Source organism: Armigeres subalbatus, chromosome 2 (genome assembly GCF_024139115.2).
Source record: "Armigeres subalbatus isolate Guangzhou_Male chromosome 2, GZ_Asu_2, whole genome shotgun sequence".
Classification (NCBI taxonomy): domain Eukaryota; kingdom Metazoa; phylum Arthropoda; class Insecta; order Diptera; family Culicidae; genus Armigeres; species Armigeres subalbatus.
Genome location: NC_085140.1, coordinates 82,303,154 through 82,322,272, shown reverse-complemented (window position 1 = coordinate 82,322,272; position 19,119 = coordinate 82,303,154). Strand labels below are relative to the sequence as shown.

General features: G+C 39.3%; 1 protein-coding gene and 1 long non-coding RNA gene across 5 annotated transcripts in view; both read right to left on the bottom strand.

The window, feature by feature from the left end:
* Positions 1–19,119, bottom strand: part of LOC134209513 (bifunctional heparan sulfate N-deacetylase/N-sulfotransferase) — a 612,835-nt gene that overhangs the window by 531,077 nt on the left and 62,639 nt on the right. The window lies entirely within an intron of this gene.
* On the bottom strand, positions 135–4,673 carry LOC134214618 (uncharacterized). Of its 2 annotated transcripts, none has more exons than XR_009979852.1 (5): positions 4,515–4,673; positions 4,017–4,457; positions 3,855–3,944; positions 3,581–3,719; positions 135–569 (listed from the first exon to the last, which is right to left on the bottom strand). It is a non-coding gene; the product is annotated as an uncharacterized LOC134214618 (long non-coding RNA). The 2 variants fall into 2 exon arrangements; XR_009979853.1 differs by lacking the exon at positions 135–569 and adding an exon at positions 3,158–3,350.

Below are 19,119 nucleotides of genomic sequence, written 5' to 3'. Positions count from 1 at the left end.
CAGCCTTCTGTGTAATAAACAGAAGCGATGTGATTATTTCTCGATGTACATTTTTTCCGACGTAATGCAAGCTATGTGAAAAAAAGCTACGTAAAATAGTGCGATGTACATGACATTTGTGACATTGAGTTGTTTTATGTTTTCTTGCTTAAATAAGTTTTCAGCTTAGTTTTTTTTTTTTAAATATTTGTATATTCAATACATCATGTCGGTTTAATAAATATAATCATTTTTAGCTCACTATATGCTCTGATCTATTATGAAGGCGTTCGCCTTGTATCCAGTCGCCTCCAGGGGTCGGTTCTCATGCAATGGCGATACACCTTGAACCGGTCAACTGATTCATCTTCTTCAGTTCTAAATAAGCCGATGATGATAAGTTTCTCCACGTTTTCGTCATCGTCGGTAGGTGCTGAGTCATCCTTGGGCCACGGCAGAACTTTCCGCAGATTGGGCGAGTCGATATTGGGCAATTTCCTTGCAGGGCTCGGTTCCGGATTACTTTCGCTGGAGTGATGTTAAACAGAGCGGCACGGAAGGCTTCAGCATTCGGAGGAACTTCGAAACCGCTGAAAAAAATGGATAAACAATTTAGCAGGAATCAATAACGGAGTTCACGTTGTTTTCATCTTAAAGTTTTTATCTAGTTTTGGCAGAAATTCCAAATGCAAATAACGAAAAAAAAACTCCCTGGGATTCCAAATATAAAAATCATAGGTTCTCAATCTAATCCTTCTGAGATTTCAAATTAAAGGCTTCTTTTCGGGATTTCAAATGGCTCCTGAGACATTAAAGGGAATCCATCTGGGCTTCCAAATACAATCCTCCTAGAATTCTAAATAAAATCCTCCTGAGATTCCAAATAAAATTAGGAATCATTAGACCGGTAGTCCAGAAGGATTTCCTTAGGAATATTAAAAGGAATTCATCATGAATCCTAGGAGGATTCCTTCAGAATCCCAGAAGTATTCAATTGGAAATCCCAAAAGAACTCCTTCAAAAATACCAGAAAGTTTCCCTATAGAACCCCAGAAGGATTCCCTCAGGAATCCTAGAAGGATTCTCTCAGGAATCCCAGAAATATTTTCTCAGGAATCCAAGAAGTATTCCCTCATCAGGAATCCCAAAAGGTTTCCTTCAGGAATCCTTCGGTAGTCCCAGAAGGGTTTTTTAGGAAACCAGAAGGATTGTTTCAGATTATCCAAAAATCTCAGGATTTCTTCAGGAATCTCAGGAGGGCTCTTAAAGAAACCCTAGAAGGACTCCATCAGAAGTCCCAGAAAGATTCCCTAAGAAATCATAGAAGGATTCCTGTGGAAACCCATGAGGATTCTTTCAAGAACCCCAGACATGGACAATGCTCGAGGAGGACTTGCAAGCACTTGGAGTATCCGAGAGACGGGTGCTTGGAACCATCTTTGGCGGTGTGCAAGAAGACGGTGTGTGGTGGCGAGCAAAGAACCACGAGCTCGCCCAGCTCTACGGCGAACCCAGTATCCAGAAGGTAGCTAAAGCCGGAAAAATGACGATGGGCAGGGCATGTTGCAAGAATGCCGGACAGCAACCCTGCAATCCTGCAAAGATGGTGTTCGCTTCCGATCCGGCAGGTACGAGACGGCGAGGAGCGCAGTGAGCGAGGTGGGCAGACCAGGTCGGGGACATTTGAGGATGGAGAGATGCGGCTTCGAACCGTGTATTGTAGCGTCAAATTGTTGATTCAGTGTTATCTGTTTGGATGTACACTAAATAAATGAAAATGAATGATTTCAGAAATCCAAGAAGGATTCACTCGGGAATTTCTCAGGAAACTCAGAATCCCAGGAGGGTGTCATCAGAAATCACAGAAGGCCTCCCTCAGGAGTCCCAGAAGAATTCCCTTAGAAATCCTTAAGAAATTTCAGGAGGGGTCCTTAAGGATTTCTTCGAGAATCCCCGAAAGAATTTATCAAGAATTTCCTAAGGATCCTCTTGAGAAATCCGGATAGGTTTTAGTCGGAATCCCTGAATGATTCCCTTCGAATCCCAATCCTTCTGAATTCCAGAAATATTCACTTCTAAATTTGAAAACAATTTTTTTTACAATTTCAAACAATTTTAGATCCAGGTATAATTCCATTAAAAAATCCAGGCAATTTGTTTCGAAACGCCTGGAAGATCTCCTTCATATTTATATAAGAATCTCTAAAGAATTCCCTTCGGAACAACTTAATCCTCATTATTAGCAGATTTCAGTTAGATTTCCTTCCGAAATCCCTCCCGACTCCTTTCAGAATCGCAAAAGAATTCTTTCTTGAAACCTTACGAAATACTCAAATAATTACTTCTTCCATATCTTGTAAAATTCTAAGGATTTACTTTCAAAGTATTTCTTTCGAAATGCAAAATGATTCCTTTCAGAATTCGGTATACCTATCGATAGGATTCCTTTCGGGATTTTTTTAGCCTTTTAAAATATTAACAAAACCGTAGGATTCGGTTCCGACTCTTATTAGGATAACATTTGACATATCAAAAGCATCGCGTCAGGAATCCATGAAGGATTTTATTCGGAATCCTAATAGGCATCAGTTCGGAATGCCAAAACAAATATGTTTGGAATCCCAGTAGGACAACTTTTAGATTCCTAAAAGGATTTATTCCGGAATCCCGAAAGGATTGCTTCCGGAATACCAAAAGGATTATTTTCGTAATCCCGGAAGAATATCTTTCAAAATCCCTAAAGTGTTTGTTATAGAATCCCAAGATCTTGAAAGGAATCTTTCCCGAATACCTAAAAGATTCCTTTCGCGATCTCGAAACTTTTTTTTGGAATCCCAAAAACGAAAATCCTTTCAGTATCCCAAATAGATTCTTTTCGGAATTCCAAAATTATTGCTTTCCAAATCCCCAACCGATTCCTTTCGGATCCCAAAAGGATTAAATTCCAAAAAGATTCTTTTCGGTTGTCATATAAGTAATTTCAGAATCACAAAAGCTGAAAATGAATACAAAATGATTTCACTAACTGACTGTTGTGTTAAAAAACACAAATTGGAATAAAGTCAGTTCAAAATAATAAGTCAATTCAATTCTACAGACCAATTCAGATTGCTACCTAAATAATAAATAATAATTATAATACATGCCTTCGCCATTCAGTTTTACAGGCAAAGTAAACAAATAATAACTGCCGGTTCAGAATTTGAGCGGTGTGCCGATATCGGGAATATCTTGTATTACTTGCACCGTCCAAATAAAACCTGATTGCTTCTGTTCACGAATTTTAACAACGCCTGCACACGATGGCTAAATATTGAAACAACCGGAAGGTAATGCTCTTCATTTCAATAACCTGTTCCAGGAATTCCGTGCTGAAATTTGAGAATTTCAACGTCGCGTGCACGCTCTGAGGCTGGCTCACAGTTCGGAAACCGTATCACGGGATTTGGTATGTATTTTTCAAAGGGCGGGAATTTCATTTTCCGTGCCCAAATCCCTTAAGTCTCACCTCTTTAAAAATGCATAAGTGACCAAAACCCGCGACGCGTTTTCCGAACTGTAAACCAGCCTTAATAAAGAAAAAAAGCAAAACTCAACTTACTGTTTATGCGTTTCGAAATAGATATCAGGCTGGATGGTGCTGCGTGATGGACGGTGTTATTCATCACATTATTCTTCATCATTTTCCTGCCGAGGTGTCTGCTTGCCTCGCTGCTTGCATAAGAAAACAAGTTCCGGTTCTGGATAAAAAAAGACATGAATAATTAAATTAGATAAGCTATGACAAGAATAACTAGTATATATTTATAAACTTATCCGAAACTATATTCGGACTTCGGTATATAGAATCTACTCTCATCTAAAACTGTACTCACCAGATCTCAACTCAATCGGCGGCCACCAATGGCGATTTTGTACGGCGAATCATGCCTCAGTGTACTAATCACTACACTTATTACGTTTTTCTGCAAAACGAGAAAACATCATCGTTAACTTATTTGAAACAAAATCAACTATTCCATAAAAAAAGTCTTCACCTGGCTGGCACAGTAGAGTCGGTCGTATCTGGCATGGGATAGTGCAGGATACTGCCCTAAAGTGCCCTTGAATAGGTTGTTTCAGCAATCGAACGGAACTCTACAAAAGCGAAATTGTTGTCGAGATACATCGGACAGGCTAAAACCAGGTTGTCGAAACCGGACAGCAGGTGTTCGCATGTGGGTGACACAGAACGAAATGTAGCTCATGTACAATCGACCAGCCAGTCGCAGGATAGTCGACACATTGTCCGGTACGCCCGTCTGAAATGTTGGCCAGTCGGACCGGCCGCCTCCATAAACCATTTAATGCACTGGCACGAAGTGATGTGTCCTAAGCCCGGTGGCGGTACATCCGTGTAAATAAAGAGTTTACAGCGCCGAGAACTTCGTTCACGGTATACTTATACCTACCATATGGGCGTCAAGTGTGATCTCGATCTGCGGAACGGGAAATTTTTAGAAACATTGTCGAAAACAAAATTCACAATTACTTACCAAAGTTTAGGAAAACCCGCAGAAAATTTACGCCAGAATGAAGCACTATAGAATAAACGCACTAATGTTGGTAGATATTTTAATTAAAAACGCTGTATAAACAGCATTTAACTTTAATTTATATAAATCTAAACTTTGTGACACTTTGCGATTAACAAATATGGCGCTCGATCCTCATCGATGACACGATGCAAACGAAAAGTGAGAAGTGTTGCTAGATTGAAAATTATAGCATTATCAAATACAATATTACATTCAATTTGTGTAATATGACACATACAATTTAGAACCAACTGGTTGCATCTGATTCTACGTAATATTCACTGTTCCAACATTTGAATATTACACAGCTGCAACGTAATGGAACTTTGTGAATCTCTTTTCAGTGTAACTTTGAGCTGATGTAGTATTACATCAAAATGGATGTTAATAAGCATTAAAATTCTGACGTTACATCGATTTCTTAGTACATTGCTTCGATTACGTCGATGGACATTACATTATTTTTTGCTGTGTACTCTAAATCAGCTAACTTAAGAGCTACAGAAAAAGTTTTTTTTAGCTAAATTTATTAGAATAAGCTGCGCTACAACTTTGTATAACATTACATGTCAGTATTCCGTGAAATATAAAGGGTCACCCTATTTTTTGATAGCACCATAATGATGGCCTTACTATTCCAAACAATTTTGTAGGACAACATTTTTTTCTAAAAAATATAGTTTTGGCGTAAGATGCATTTTTCCGCGAAAATCTGTTTCGTGAACATAGTGCGTTGCAAGTAAATCACTCATGTGAGTGAATGATTTCTGAGAGCACTCGCAATTGCAGTCACACATAGCAGCTTTTCACTTTTAGCAAATGTCAGCTTTACTTTCTTGCAAGTATAAACAAAAAGAAAAATCACGTTTTTTGACGATAAATTTAAATTTTATTCCGATTTTCGCAGTGCGGCACTTCAGCCTGAAAACCTTTTCACTTTTGCGATCGAAAAATTTGCTTGTGCTGCACTAGCAAGAGCAATTTTGTTTCTGCGAGTTGAACATTTTGACCGCTTAGCAGTCACACGCAGCAGTCAAGCGTTTGCTTGCGAGTTGCCATTTGTTTGCATTCAATTACTTTCAGTGTAGTCAGACATGCAAATATTTGACATATATCACTTTCTGTGAGCAAAATGCTCGCTGCGAGTGGTTTGCTTGCAACATCTGACGGCGCGTGATGACAAACTGTACTCGATTTGCAAAACGATTTTATGCCTAAAAAAATTAGCTTAAACCCAACAAGCCGGAGTTGTGACATATGCTTCAAAAATCGTCACAGTAGGGACGTTCCGATACTTCCGATATATCGGAATATCGATATTTTTGTTTCGATATCCGATATTTCTGTATCGATATGTTGCTTTCAATATATCGGTCATATCGATATTTTTGCTTTCGATATCGATATATTGAATCAGAACAAAGAAACACTAGAATAATAATAATTGCATTGTAGTTTGTGAAAGAAAATACTTCAAAATGAATCTGAAATGCCGTATTTTTAATGGTTTAGAGCTTCCCAAAGTTGGGGGGTCGCGACCTCCTTCCATAAGATTTACACAGACTGGGGGGTCGCGACCCACCACTTTGGGAAACTGTGATTTAGAGGATTTTTTCGGTAGCGTGGATGGTGTGAGGTTTGCTCTGCAATCGCCCATCACAAATAGTTTTAGCAACTCTACGCACCGTTGTGCAACATCTGTCATGCCGCCGTCCTTAAATCTATATGCGAATCCATTTACATATTTGACGTGTTCCTATGATAAATTAGATAAATAAACTTTAGAAACTAGGTAGAGCTTTGTGGAAATGGAATTTTAGAAGAATTGGAAAACATGAAAATTTCCTTCAAAATAATGCCGTAGGAATTGAAGAGTATTTCCTTTAAATATTTCTAGGGGTTTCCAGATGAAAATTTAGAGTTTTAACTTTTTGCGTAAATTTTGATGAATGGCCGTGGAAATCGAAGTGAATTTCCTGGCGAAATTCAAAAAAAAAATAATTTGAAGCAAAAAGATAATTTCTCGTGAATTTTTAGTTATAAATATTCTAATGGAATGGATTTTCTGAAAATTCCTAATTTTCTTTGATAATTGAATTTAAACTTTTAAACACTTCCTTGGAAACGGACAGAATCAGAATAACCCGAGGATAAATACAGAAAATTTGTCATTGGAATTTCAGCAAATTTCTCTAAACTTCAGTTGATTTTTTCGAGCGGACGGAAAATAGTTAGGTCAGTATCATACCGAAAACGCCGCCACTACTGGTTAAAATTACGACGAACGTTGCCGCCAATAATTGTTGAACTGGCACACTCTAGAGGCAAATTGGATTAAGTAAAAGAAATAAAAGTCATTTCTAATAATTATTGTGAAGGGATTATACGGAATACGATGATTGAATAAATACAACAAATATATTCTAAATAGGGGGAAAGACGGCTTTGGCAGGTTTTGTTCTATTATTGGCAGGGGGTTTTTGTCGACCAAATTTTATAAAATTTGGTCACAATATTCTTTGATATGCAAAGAATGTTTAGGCCAAATTTGAGCCTAGTCAGTAATAAAAAAAAAACCCCTGCCAATAATAGAACAAAACCTGCCAAAGCCGTCATTCCCCCTATGTTCATTTTTGAAACATCATATGATTTTCCGATATATCGATATTCTCATTCCAATATATCGGTGATATCGATACTTTGATTCGATTATCGTATCGAATCAAATATCGATATTTCGAAGTATCGGAACGTCCCTACGTCACAGCGTTAATTTCTAACAATTAACACAAATAAGAGGCCATAAGCAGATTGGACGTGTTGTTAGGTCCTGTGAGCAAGGCAGCTGAGCTCAAGTCCTGATAGCGGTCTAAAGCTTTATTCATTTAATATTGGGACGCACTGTTTATTTTACTGTAGCGCTCATAGTGGTCGGAACTGGAATGTTTTGACAGTAGTTTGTCTCCTCTTTTAGCAGTGGCGTCGCGTAACCTCACTTTTTACCTGTGCATTGAAACGAAAAATGAAAATTTTAATATTTCCACAGCCCAAATGAAAAATAAAATTATCAGAGTCGTTTTAACTAATCAAAATTTAGTTATTCTATAAATTTCCGCACAAAAATTCCTTAAATTTAAGTCCAGTGCACAGGTAGATTGAGGTTAGGGAAACGCCTTTTAGTACAGAAAATTTCGTCGCGATTCATTTTGCTTGCAGGAAGTTATACGCAATGGAAGCCGCGAATCGAAAATAATTTTGGACACCGGCTTCGACAATACAACGTGGCCAGGTTAATAAATCGCAAAATCGTTGAAATTGGATTTTGTGTTCCTGGACAAAAGTTTTATAAAAGTACTGGACGAGGTGATGTCCCGAGCAAGTTTTTGTCGATAAATTCGTAAGAAACATGATCTTAAAACATGATCTTTCAAGGTATTTGCTGTTGCGGACAAAAATCCCAGATTTTCGTGACAAACAAGACTATGAATTCCCAAGCAGAAGTGTCTTAAACAGCGTATTCTTCCGTACATCAAAGCCCACAAATAACCTGTTTTAGCATGATTTGGCAAGCTGTCATTACAGTAGAGAAGTGCTGCAGTGGTATCGAGATAACGGGTTGGATTTCTTCGAACAAGACGTCAATCCAGCCAACTGCCCTCAGTTTCGCCCAATTAAGAAATATTGGGCAATTGTCATGCAGAAGTTAAAGGAAATTGTAAAGGTGCCCTCCTTAGCCGTGCGGTAAGATGCGCGGCAACAAAGCAAGACCATGCTGAGGGTGGCTGGGTTCGATTCCCGGTGCCGGTCTAGCCAATTTTCGGATTGAAAAGTATCATCGTGTTAGCCTCATGATATACGAATGCAAAAATGGTAACCTGGCTTAGAAACCTCGCAGTTAATAACTGTGGAAGTGCTTAATGAACAATAAGCTGCGAGGCGGCTCTGTCCCAGTGTGGGGATGTAATGCCAATAAGAAGAAGAAGAAGAAAGGTGTCTAAGGATGTGACAGAGATGAAGAGATTGTCGAAAAAAGGCCGCTCAGGTAATCCAATAGAGTGTCCAAAAAATGATGAGTGGTGTTCGAAGAAAAGCTCGAGATTTCATAAAAACAAAATCGGAATAATTTTTTCGCAATGTTTCCTTTAAAGATCAAGAAATAACTTTCATTTTCAATACCTAACATTTTTATTTTAATAATTTGGCTCTGAAATAAATCAGTTTTTTTGCGTACCAATATTAAATGACTCAAACTTTACTGTCCGCTATCACTTGCCCTATGAAGCATAGCTTCTGTATTATAATGGACCATGGATCACCCAACATCGAAATTGGTATCGATCGATACCTCAAGTACCTTGGCGATCTTCCGGTTGTGAATAAATTGCCTACCTAGTCCGACGTTAGGACCTGGCAGCTGATGTCTCCCTTAGTATAACTGTCCACGAGCACACAAGTTGTGATGGTGAGCCCTACAGATGTAGCTCAGTATAAAACTGCTCGGATATCGGCTTGTGTCCAGGTTCGCGTAATTCTTGGTGACCGTTGGTCACCGATAAGCTCGTGGACAGGCTTTAGCACACCACGCTTTGATCCTATGTTGCCACCCAAAAAAACTTCTGATTTCGTCCTAGAGACTTATGTCTTTATCCAGTTGATTTCCTTAGGGTGGCCATGAAGTGTTTTCCAAACAAAGCTTCTGAAGAGGCAGACCATCAGCAGAAGCATGTTCCTGATTTTGAAGGCAACTTTCTGAGATGGTTTTTCTTTTACTCTTGCTGGTTCGATGTCTGAGAATACAATTTCCCTTTTTTTAGGATTAACCATACTTTATATAGTGTTCCGAATCTTTCGGAAAAAAATTGGAGACCTACCGGGGCTAATGCCTAGTCACTTAATAGGCTCTAATGCAGATTTATTGCTCTGATGCAGATTTATTACTATGATGCAGATTTAGATTAGATTATTACCGTCAACTGGGGGAAGGATGATCATTTTTAAGACAAAACATGCAATAACAATGTGTGTTTACATTTTAAATCGAAACAAATATTATCAAAACATGTACTGCTATACGTTGCAATAATCAACAACTTTGGTTTTCTGAAATGCGTTCGCATTTATTAAAATAAATTAAATTATCACACATTTTTGAGTAATCTGGTTTGGGGTGAAGTTGATCAAACCAGCTCTACTAAAATCATTATGACCTAGTAGTCAAAATACACTAGGTTAGTTGTATGAATGTTGAATTTACTACGTAAAGAAGTCTACGAAGTCAATATTTGAAACGAAAATAGCGTCATTTATGACGATCTCTCTCCTTATCCACAAAATACATTTTCGTGATTATAATCGAAAAACTTGGATTTCTACCTAGCGATAACATTACTTGAACGGAGAATATTGTTGACTACCGTTTCATAAAAAAAATTGGCACTTTCGACTGACACATCAAATGATCATCTTCACCTCAATGATCATCTTCCCCCCAGTTGACGGAAATGGTAGATATCTAGAACAAATTTAAAAAAAGTGTCACTTTTCAGGACTTTTAGGAGCTTACGGATAATCAATTACTGCGTACGTAGGGTCATAGAATGGTCCTTGTGGCGTTCAAAATCGTCCCTCTTTGTAACCAGTTGGACCACGTCCTGTAGATGGGCAGCATCGAACCCGAAACCGGTCGACAAAAAGGTAGGGCACGTCAGAAGAGATTTGGAAGTTATCCGAGGTCATGGTTCTACTGTCGATAGATCTAAGACATTGCATTGGTGAATACCCCTCATTCACTAACCGCGACAAGAGACGTAGAATACTCTCCAACTGCGTTGGCAAACTCATGAGATGGTCCGAGTTTGAACGTTTAAATTGATGGGGCTTCGAAGGCCATTTTTTGTGCTGCTGGTGGTGGGCGAAGGAGTGACTCAAGGAGGTTGTGGAGACGCCGTTTCCCTCCTGTAATGAAAGTTTCCTATGATTGTCTTTTGGAAGCACCAATAACAGATTGAGCATGAGATCGTGCTACATGGGGAGCTTGTAGCTCATTCGAATGTTTGAGATTAGTCTTGGTTCCCGTAAAGGTTTGCTTCGTCGTTATCTTAATTTTTATTACCGGGATCTCAGCAATTTGTTCAACTTTTACCGAGATTCGCACAGCCGAGCCACAGCAAACATGTTTTTCGCTGAGATATCTGTCAAAGAGGCCGCATGCTTCGTGGAAGGCCGCGTACACGATGGCTTTTTGCAGTTGAAGAGGACCTGAGGGCGCTCAATGTTCAGGGCGACTGGAAGCGATTGGCCCAGGATCGAGTCCAGTGGAGAAGGATACTCCATTCGGCGTAGGTTCATCGCAGAGCTATAGCCCATCAAGTATCAAGTAAGTATCTGTCAAAGTTGCTGAAAATCATCAAATAATTTTCCGAAACCCAGCTAACAAACCTCAGTTTTTATATTTTGCTGGGCACACGGCTGCCGAGCTGCAGAAATAAAAAATGAGTGTGTAGATTTTTTTCTTTATTAATGTAAGTTTCGACTCGATGGTTAGTTCTTCACTTCGCATGGTGATGTCGAGGCCGGAGGGGCACTCAGCATAAGGGAAAAGGGCCACAGAAGCCACCCTCAAATCCAACTCAGGGACCTTCGGTATGGAGGATTTTTGAAAAAAACAACAGTTACAGGTTTAAGCAACGAATTAAAAAACGGAAAAAACAGATAGCCTTAGCAATGAAAACATTCAAATTAAATAAAATTTGGTCCATTGGTAAAACTGGTCGAAACAGAAACGGGACATTACACGAAAGATATTAACATGGTAACCGTCAAAACCAGTGGGGAACACATCATTCGGTTGAAAATCAGCCAATCCTTTGGTGTTGTAGTCGGGATCTTATTGTGCTTGCTGCGCTGCTCTCCGGAGATGAATATTCTTGCTGGATGCGAGGGTGTCAGAATTTAGCCCGCGCGCTCTTCTCTGATCAAAGAAAACAATTCAGAACGAACAAGGAATCCGACGGTAACTATTATTCAGTTCGCCTGTTTAGCAGGACGATATGCGTATCGAAAATGAAATCCACTCAGAACGCTGCACTTCAGTGATAGTCTTTCGCCTATTCTGATAAACAGAAACTTGCTCAGCTGACGAGGCTTGACCAGAAAATACGGAGAGGGGTGAAATATTGTAGACAATGATTAATTTTGGGGGGCCCAACTGATCTATTGTAAAAAAAATGCAGTGTTGAAGAAACGCAAAGGTACTTAAGGCCCGGATTGGGGCTCCCGGGCTGCCCGAATACGGGGGAATGGGACTTACAACCTTGGATGAAAACAAGGAGTACCCGTGCGCCTCGGATACTCGGGAGACCCGAAAGAAAGTTGTGTCTAGATGTGACGCTATAGGCCTCCAGCTTTCAGAAAGCAGATGAGAGCGGTGGTACTGGCGGTAACGTCTGCAAGAGCGTCTCTAATGCTTGTGGGTATCACATACATCTCCCTGGGGCCTTGGTATTTGATTTGGGGTACTGGTAAAGGCAATGTTCTACTGAGTAAGGAAGATCGCAGACTTCACAGTATATTCGAAAGGGCCCTCATCCCAAAGTCGTGGGAGATCCTGGTGTGATAAGTTCGGAGCCGGGAGATGACCTGCGCGTCCATGCCTTTTCCTTTGCGGAGTTGCGTGTAAAATAGTCTCAAACTGCGGTCTCAGTCTTCCCACGATACCTTTTTATCCTGGTTTTGGTATCGTCCAGAGGGACGCATGTTGAGAATCGCTGACCTTGGTGTCCAGTTCCCGCAAAACGATCTGCGGTAGTATTGCCAGGTACTCCACAGTGCAAAGGATCGTGTTAGGGCGCTTGTTGGCAAGGATGCTTTGGATCTAGGGGTGTTTAGGCTGTTCGCTCTGTAAAGCAGAAATTACGCTGCTGTATATGTCCGGGAGGCTGTCTGAGACTGCTAGGTTTGTCCCTGAGACCTCGAACCAGACTTCACGGCCCGAAACCGACCTATCCGTAAACCTATGTTCGTGGTTCCTGTGCTCCCTATATAAAAGTTCGGACAACGACCTCTTGAGCGCCTCTGAGTTATTACCTTTGCGGAAGTTTCTAGCTTTGGAGCTGTTCATTGAGGCTATAGAGAAGTGCCAGCTCCTCGCTCCATGCACAGATTTTTATTGTATTTGTAATTTATGTGGTTCTTCGCAAAAACGTGGAAATTACATTACTTTTTATGGAAAATTTAGAAATGGAATTAAGAAGCTTCTGAACATAAAAAACCTTGTTGATTTTTGAATTTTTTATATTTTTTATTTTCGTTATTAAAAAGACTTTCAGCCCTAGGCTGGCTCGTCTCCGGATTTTTGAATTGTTTGGAAATCAGTAATGATGTAAATTATAAAACCGGAATTTTGTAAATACAGCTCGATTGTTCGAAACCCATGCTTCCAAGAATACAATTGTTCCATAAGATTAAGCACAACTTTGACCCCGAATAAACATATTTCTCACAGTTGTGAGTTTTATCACATACCGCGAGCTCCTCCATCGAGACTCGAACATAAACTCAATCTCCCCTTTCGCTGCGTGTCCGGCAGTCAAAACAAAATGTTTCTACATTGTTGGCATCCCGCCCGTCGTCGTCATTCACGGTACTCGTCCCGCACTGGAAGCAACTGAACTATGAATAGGAGTTCAAGCGCGCGTGTAGCGTTTTTCACTCCAAAACAGAACCACCTCGTGCGGAAATGGAATCAACAGAGAGCAGCAGCCAGCAGCCACAGCCAACAATATAATGGTTGCAAGATGGGAGTATGATGTTATGCACAGAACTATTTTTCCTTTAGTCTACGGTGGAGGCTAAAAATAGCCGTTCCATGAATACACAATTAAAAGACCGTGACCCAGTTATCAACCCGTATGCTGTGGTCGCGTAAGATGAGTTGGAAAATCAATTTCGGTCGCAATCAGGGTTGGTGCTCACTACCAACCCGATCCTAGTGGTCGATAAAAACGATCGAATGATGTTACATTGACTGGTGGAAAAACAATTACGAAACCATATGATAATTTTATTATTGCGTGTGACACAACACTAAATACGTCAATGTCGCTTAATTCCGATATAATTTGCTCCGGATATCGATTGGATGTGATAATTAGGATGGAAAAAGCGGCGATTACCTGAGCGACCCTTCGGCCGGGACCGTAATTTATGGCAACAATTCGAAACTAATTCCTTCGAGGAAAAGCAAACCCAGCTGGGTGCAATCAAAGTGTAAACAATTCCACCGGTCGGTCGGTCCCGGGTGCCTGCTCACATGCCTTTGATCCAGCCATAAACGGAGCGGGCGCGATAAACTCACGACACGTTTGATGCATTAATGATGGCAATTATAAATTAATTGCTAGATGATAGCCTCTGACAAGAGGGGCCGTCCCTAGTAGGGGAGCCCGTCGTGTAGGTACAAGAGAGGCGCCTCCGGTTTCGCATTTTTTCAATGTTCTACTTGTTGTTGTTGCTGTCATGCCGTCGTCGTGCGGTTGGAGATTAAACGGAAGCAAAGCTTCTCGCTCATTTATGTCCAGTCCAGTGCGGCCCCAGAACTGTGTGTACTTTTCTGGTTGAAAATATTTATCTTGAACCGTTGTTGTTTGCTTGCGGTACAAACCACCCGTATTCCTTAATCGCCTCCGCCTTGGCCGGGACAGACCACAGATCGTCGCCCGGGTATAATCCCTTTCGTTTGAACAAAGCATGGGTCTCTGTGGACCGGATCCGATTCCAAGTGAGAAAAATGCTCAAACATCGGAATGACGACGACGACGAACGTGATAAGGCGCTTTCAAGCGCACGAGAATTTAGATTCCCAGTGCGGCAACGACAAAAACCGGTAGAGCGGGGAACAACTCGGATTATATAAGTGGGTTGCGTCGCCGTCGTCCGGGAGCTGTCTCACCTACAACGGTCCGTCTGTTCCGGAACAGGGAAACATCAACAGCCGAGAAGATTTGTCGTGCCGTTCTGGATTATCGTTTCGCATCAAAGTTGCGACGCAGCGTTGAATGTTAATAAATTCGTTGAATCGGACCGGTCATGGGGCAGCAGGAGGAAGCTGCGCTGCTGTTGGAGCGATATAGGAGACGTAGTTGTTTGTTCTTTTGTCGGAGGCTTTTTCGAGGGTGACATAATACACTGGGAAAAAGCAGCGACGATGAGGACTGTGATCTGCCGCTGCGCGCTGGCCATGAGAGTGCGGGAACGACGCGTGGGATTAGAGCTTCGAGGGATCACGTACAGAGTCGTTCGTCGTTGTCACAGTTGGTGGTGATGCTTTCGAATAATTTCAAGTTGTGCCATTTGATGGCCGAAGTTCTATTTTATGGACCCTTTGTTCGACTCGTCCCGCTCGATCTGTGTCGCGTTGGTTTGGGTGTTGCCTGAGAAAGAGCTTACTTGTGAAAGGCTCTAAATATTCCAGGTGCGTGTCCCACAATTCAGAAAGATGTGAATTGTCTTGTTAATGGATTACATCTCATTCCAAAGGTACGAATGAGGAATTTTTATATTCACGATGACGAGAAACTGGATAATCAGAAATAAATGGTTCGTGCTATCGGATTAGTAGTTATGAAAATGCGGACGAATTTTACGTTTTGGTATGACTGAAAAAAAAGAATATTTTTGCACTTTCTTATCTTCAGTTATTAAAATAAGTATTGATCTTCTTCAACGGCTCTACATTACAACTGGTACTTGGCCTGCTTTTTAGCTTGGTATCGTATTAACATTCCCTCAGTTATTAATTGAAAACTTTTCTGTGCATAAGTATGTAAACCTGAAAACATTCTAGGCCGGATCGAGAATCAAACTCGCCATAACTGGATGATAATAATTCGATGAAATGCCTTCAAACAAAATTAATTCTTGAAATGTAAACTTTTAAAATTAGATGTGGAGTGTAATCGACGATCATTTGCAAATGAAATCTGTGGGGCCTACCGATTCTAGATTTCGCTTAAAACTAACCAAGCAGTAAAACCTTTGAAAATTTAAGAAAATTTTAATTTTAATATATTAAAATTTTAAATATTTTTTTTTATATTTTGAAAAAAATATAAGAAAAAAACATAGGGTGGGTGTACCAATGGTCGCCATACATAAGAACAACTATTTTTTTAAAAAATAAATAAAAGGCATTTGGGTGGACTTCTATATCAAAGCTCCTCACAACAGCTGTGAAAACCACAATAAGATTTGTTATAATCCTCAAAATTAATTAATCCATAACAGGAACGCATGCATAAGTTGTGGCACTATTCTTAATTTTGGTTTCTTATTTGGCAAATCCCATTGCTTTCTTATGGGTTGGCCAAGTTGGGACCACTAGTGCGACAGCTGGTGCAAAGGACGTCAAGGGGATCAAAAATTAAGGAAAATCAATTTTTACAATTATGCTTTGCTTGTTTTGGAGGAGATCAAATGTGTTATCGTATCATATGAATATGCTTTATCGATATGAACTTGGTTTGCGGTGATTTGATTGGCCATTTGGCATATAAAGCACTAGTGCGACAACTGGTGCTATAGCCACGACTGGTACATCAAGCCTATTAGAAATAAATAAATTCAGAGTTGTCAAATATCAATATTTTTGAATTTGCAAAGTTCTAAAAATAAAAATTTTAAAACCCTGAAATTGAGAAAAAAAAATGCATATTTGTGGTTGTTACTATTTTGATTTACCAGAATAAAAAATTAAATTGAAATTGAAATTACAAAAATAAACCACTGTATGATTGAGTGGGGTTGTTAAAACATTCTCAGTCGCAATATCGGCGCCGGCCACGTCTTTATAGTCAGGTAGGATGGTGGAAATAATATCAGAAGGCAGTTTTTACTATTTGAAGACCGTATTTACCTCTGCGTCTCCACAAAAACCACAGAAAGAAATATTAGTAAGTTGAAGAGATTCACTCTGATGAGTGATGCGATCGTGCCAGCTTTTTTCTTTCTTTGTTGGGAACATGATACCACTGCGACCATTGATGTATTATGGTGTGTGTCACACAATAATTTTAACAAACTACAGTGAACTCTCTCTAACTCGATATTCTGTAACTCGATATTTTCTCTAACTCGATGAAATTGAAAGTCCCTTGAATCTAGCATATTGCGCTCCCTCCGTAAGTCGATATCTCCCTTACTCAATATTCTTTAAGTCGAAGTAATTTTCCAAGGCATTTTCTCCTCGCTAACTCGATGTTTTCAGAAACAGTACATGCACGACATAATTAGAAGTTAGAAGTGAGAAATGAGATATGAGAAATAAGAAGATGAAAGTGAAGAATGAGATGTGAGATTTGAGACGTGAAATATGAGACGTGAGATATGATAAGCGAGCAGTGAGAAATGAGATATGAGAAATAAAAAGATAGAAGTGAAGAATGAGAAGTGAGATATGAGACGTGAGATATAAGACGTGAGATGTGAGAAGTGAGAGAGGAGAAGTTAGAAATGAGAAATTAAAAGTGAGAGATGGAAAGTGAGAAGTGAAAAATAAGAAGTGAGAAATGAGAAGTGAGAAGTTTGAAGTAAGAAGTGAGAAATAAGTAGTGGGAAGTGGAGAATACAGAGTAAGAAGTGAGAAATTCGGAGTGCGAAGAGAAGTGAAAAGCATGAAGGTAGAAGTGAGAAGTGAAATGTGATAAGTGAGAAGTGATATGTCCGAAGTAAGAAGTGAGATGCGCGAAGTGAGAAGTGAGAAATTAAAATTTAAAAGTGAGAAGTGAGAAATTCAAAGTTAGAAAAGAAAAGTGAGAAATGAGAAGTAAGTGAGGAATCAGAAGTGAGAAGTGAGAAGTTTAGAGTACGAAGATCAAAGCGAATAGTGAGAAGTGAATCGTGAGAAGTGAAAAGTGATGAGTGAAAAATGAGAAATCAGAAGTGACATATAAGAAATAATAAGTGAGAAGTAAGAAGTGAAAAATGAGATGTGAGAAATGAGATGTGCGAAGTGAGAGGGGAGAAATTAATAGTGAGAAGTGCAAAGTGCGAAGTGAGTAGTGGGAAAAGGGAGATGAGAAGCTAAATGTGTGAAGAGAGAAGTAATAAGTAGTGAGAAGTGAAAAGTGAGAAATTAGGAGTGAGAAGTAAGTTATGAGAAGGGAGTAATAATAAGTGAGAAGTGAGGACCGAGGAACAAGAAGTGAAAAACGATATTCTTTATTTTTCTTCTATCTTTTTTCCTCTTCCTTCTTCTGTCTTCCTTCTCCTGTCTTATATCTTTCCACTCACTTCTCATTACTTAACATTTCGCTTCTAACCTCATAATTATCCTCTCTCTTTCTCACTCCTTGCTTCTGTTTTCCTCACTACTCACATCCTTTTTCTCACTTCGCAACTATCACAACTCACTTCTCACCACTTTCTTCTCACTTCTCATTTCTCACTTCCCACTACTCACATGTTACTGCACGCATCTCACTAATCAATACTCACTTCCGTTTCTCAGTACTCACATCTCACTACTCTGTACTCATTTAAAAAAATCTCATTTCTCACTTCTCAGTTCTCGCTGTTAAACATTCACTTAAAACATCTCTCTTCTCACTTTACTTAATAAGGAAACAAATTTTAACTGTTCGGTTAAACGGCATTCGGCCAAATATAAATGTGTTCCCTATCTCGATACCTCCCTAACTCGATGGTCCCTTCAATATCGAGTAAGGGAGAGTTCACTGTATTTTTCGACCGCACAAAGCAGTACGATACCGGATAGCATGAACTTATTGCATAGCAATCAGAAACACAATCACACTAAATTATGAAAAAAGGCAAAAATATTATGCGAGTTTAAATATGTTTTAAAATAGGTTTTAAGTAACAAAAATGAAGTTTTGCAAAAATCCTAAAAAAATATATCTTGGAATTTAAAAATATACAAATATAACATTATGAATTATGGAGAAATTCAAATTTTCGAATAAATGAATATGTTAATATGCAATGTAATATAAGGCCGTTACAAATATTGTATAAAATTATAAGTAGTAAAAAATTAATATGAAAAAAATAAATACTCCTCGGATTAGTTACAGAACGTCGGTCAAAATTGTTCAATTTTTTTTGACTCTCTCAAAATATTATGTTTTGAGAAGAAGAAAAATCAGAGGTGGGGACATATTTTGTTTTTAAATACCGTCATCGGGGGTGACAATGTCTCTAGTAGGGAGTGAAAATGGGACATCGCTCTCCCTGACAGTCTGGAAGTCGGATAACAAAATCGTTCAAAAAGGTCTTTTATATTTTAGTTGTCTTGCCTTCAGATACATTCAATCTGTCCTACAAGTCTCGCTTAACTTTTCAAAAGGACCTAAGTAACATTTTTTCATGAATTAATTTGAATAGCGCAATCAAAAGAACAACATGAAATCTATTGATTGCAGTATTCAAATTAATTCATGAAAAAAATGTTACTTAGGTCCTTTTGAAAAGTTAAGCGAGAAGTATTCTAAGTACTTGTAACAGTAACTCAAACTCACAATCATTTGACCAATTGCCAACCCCGATG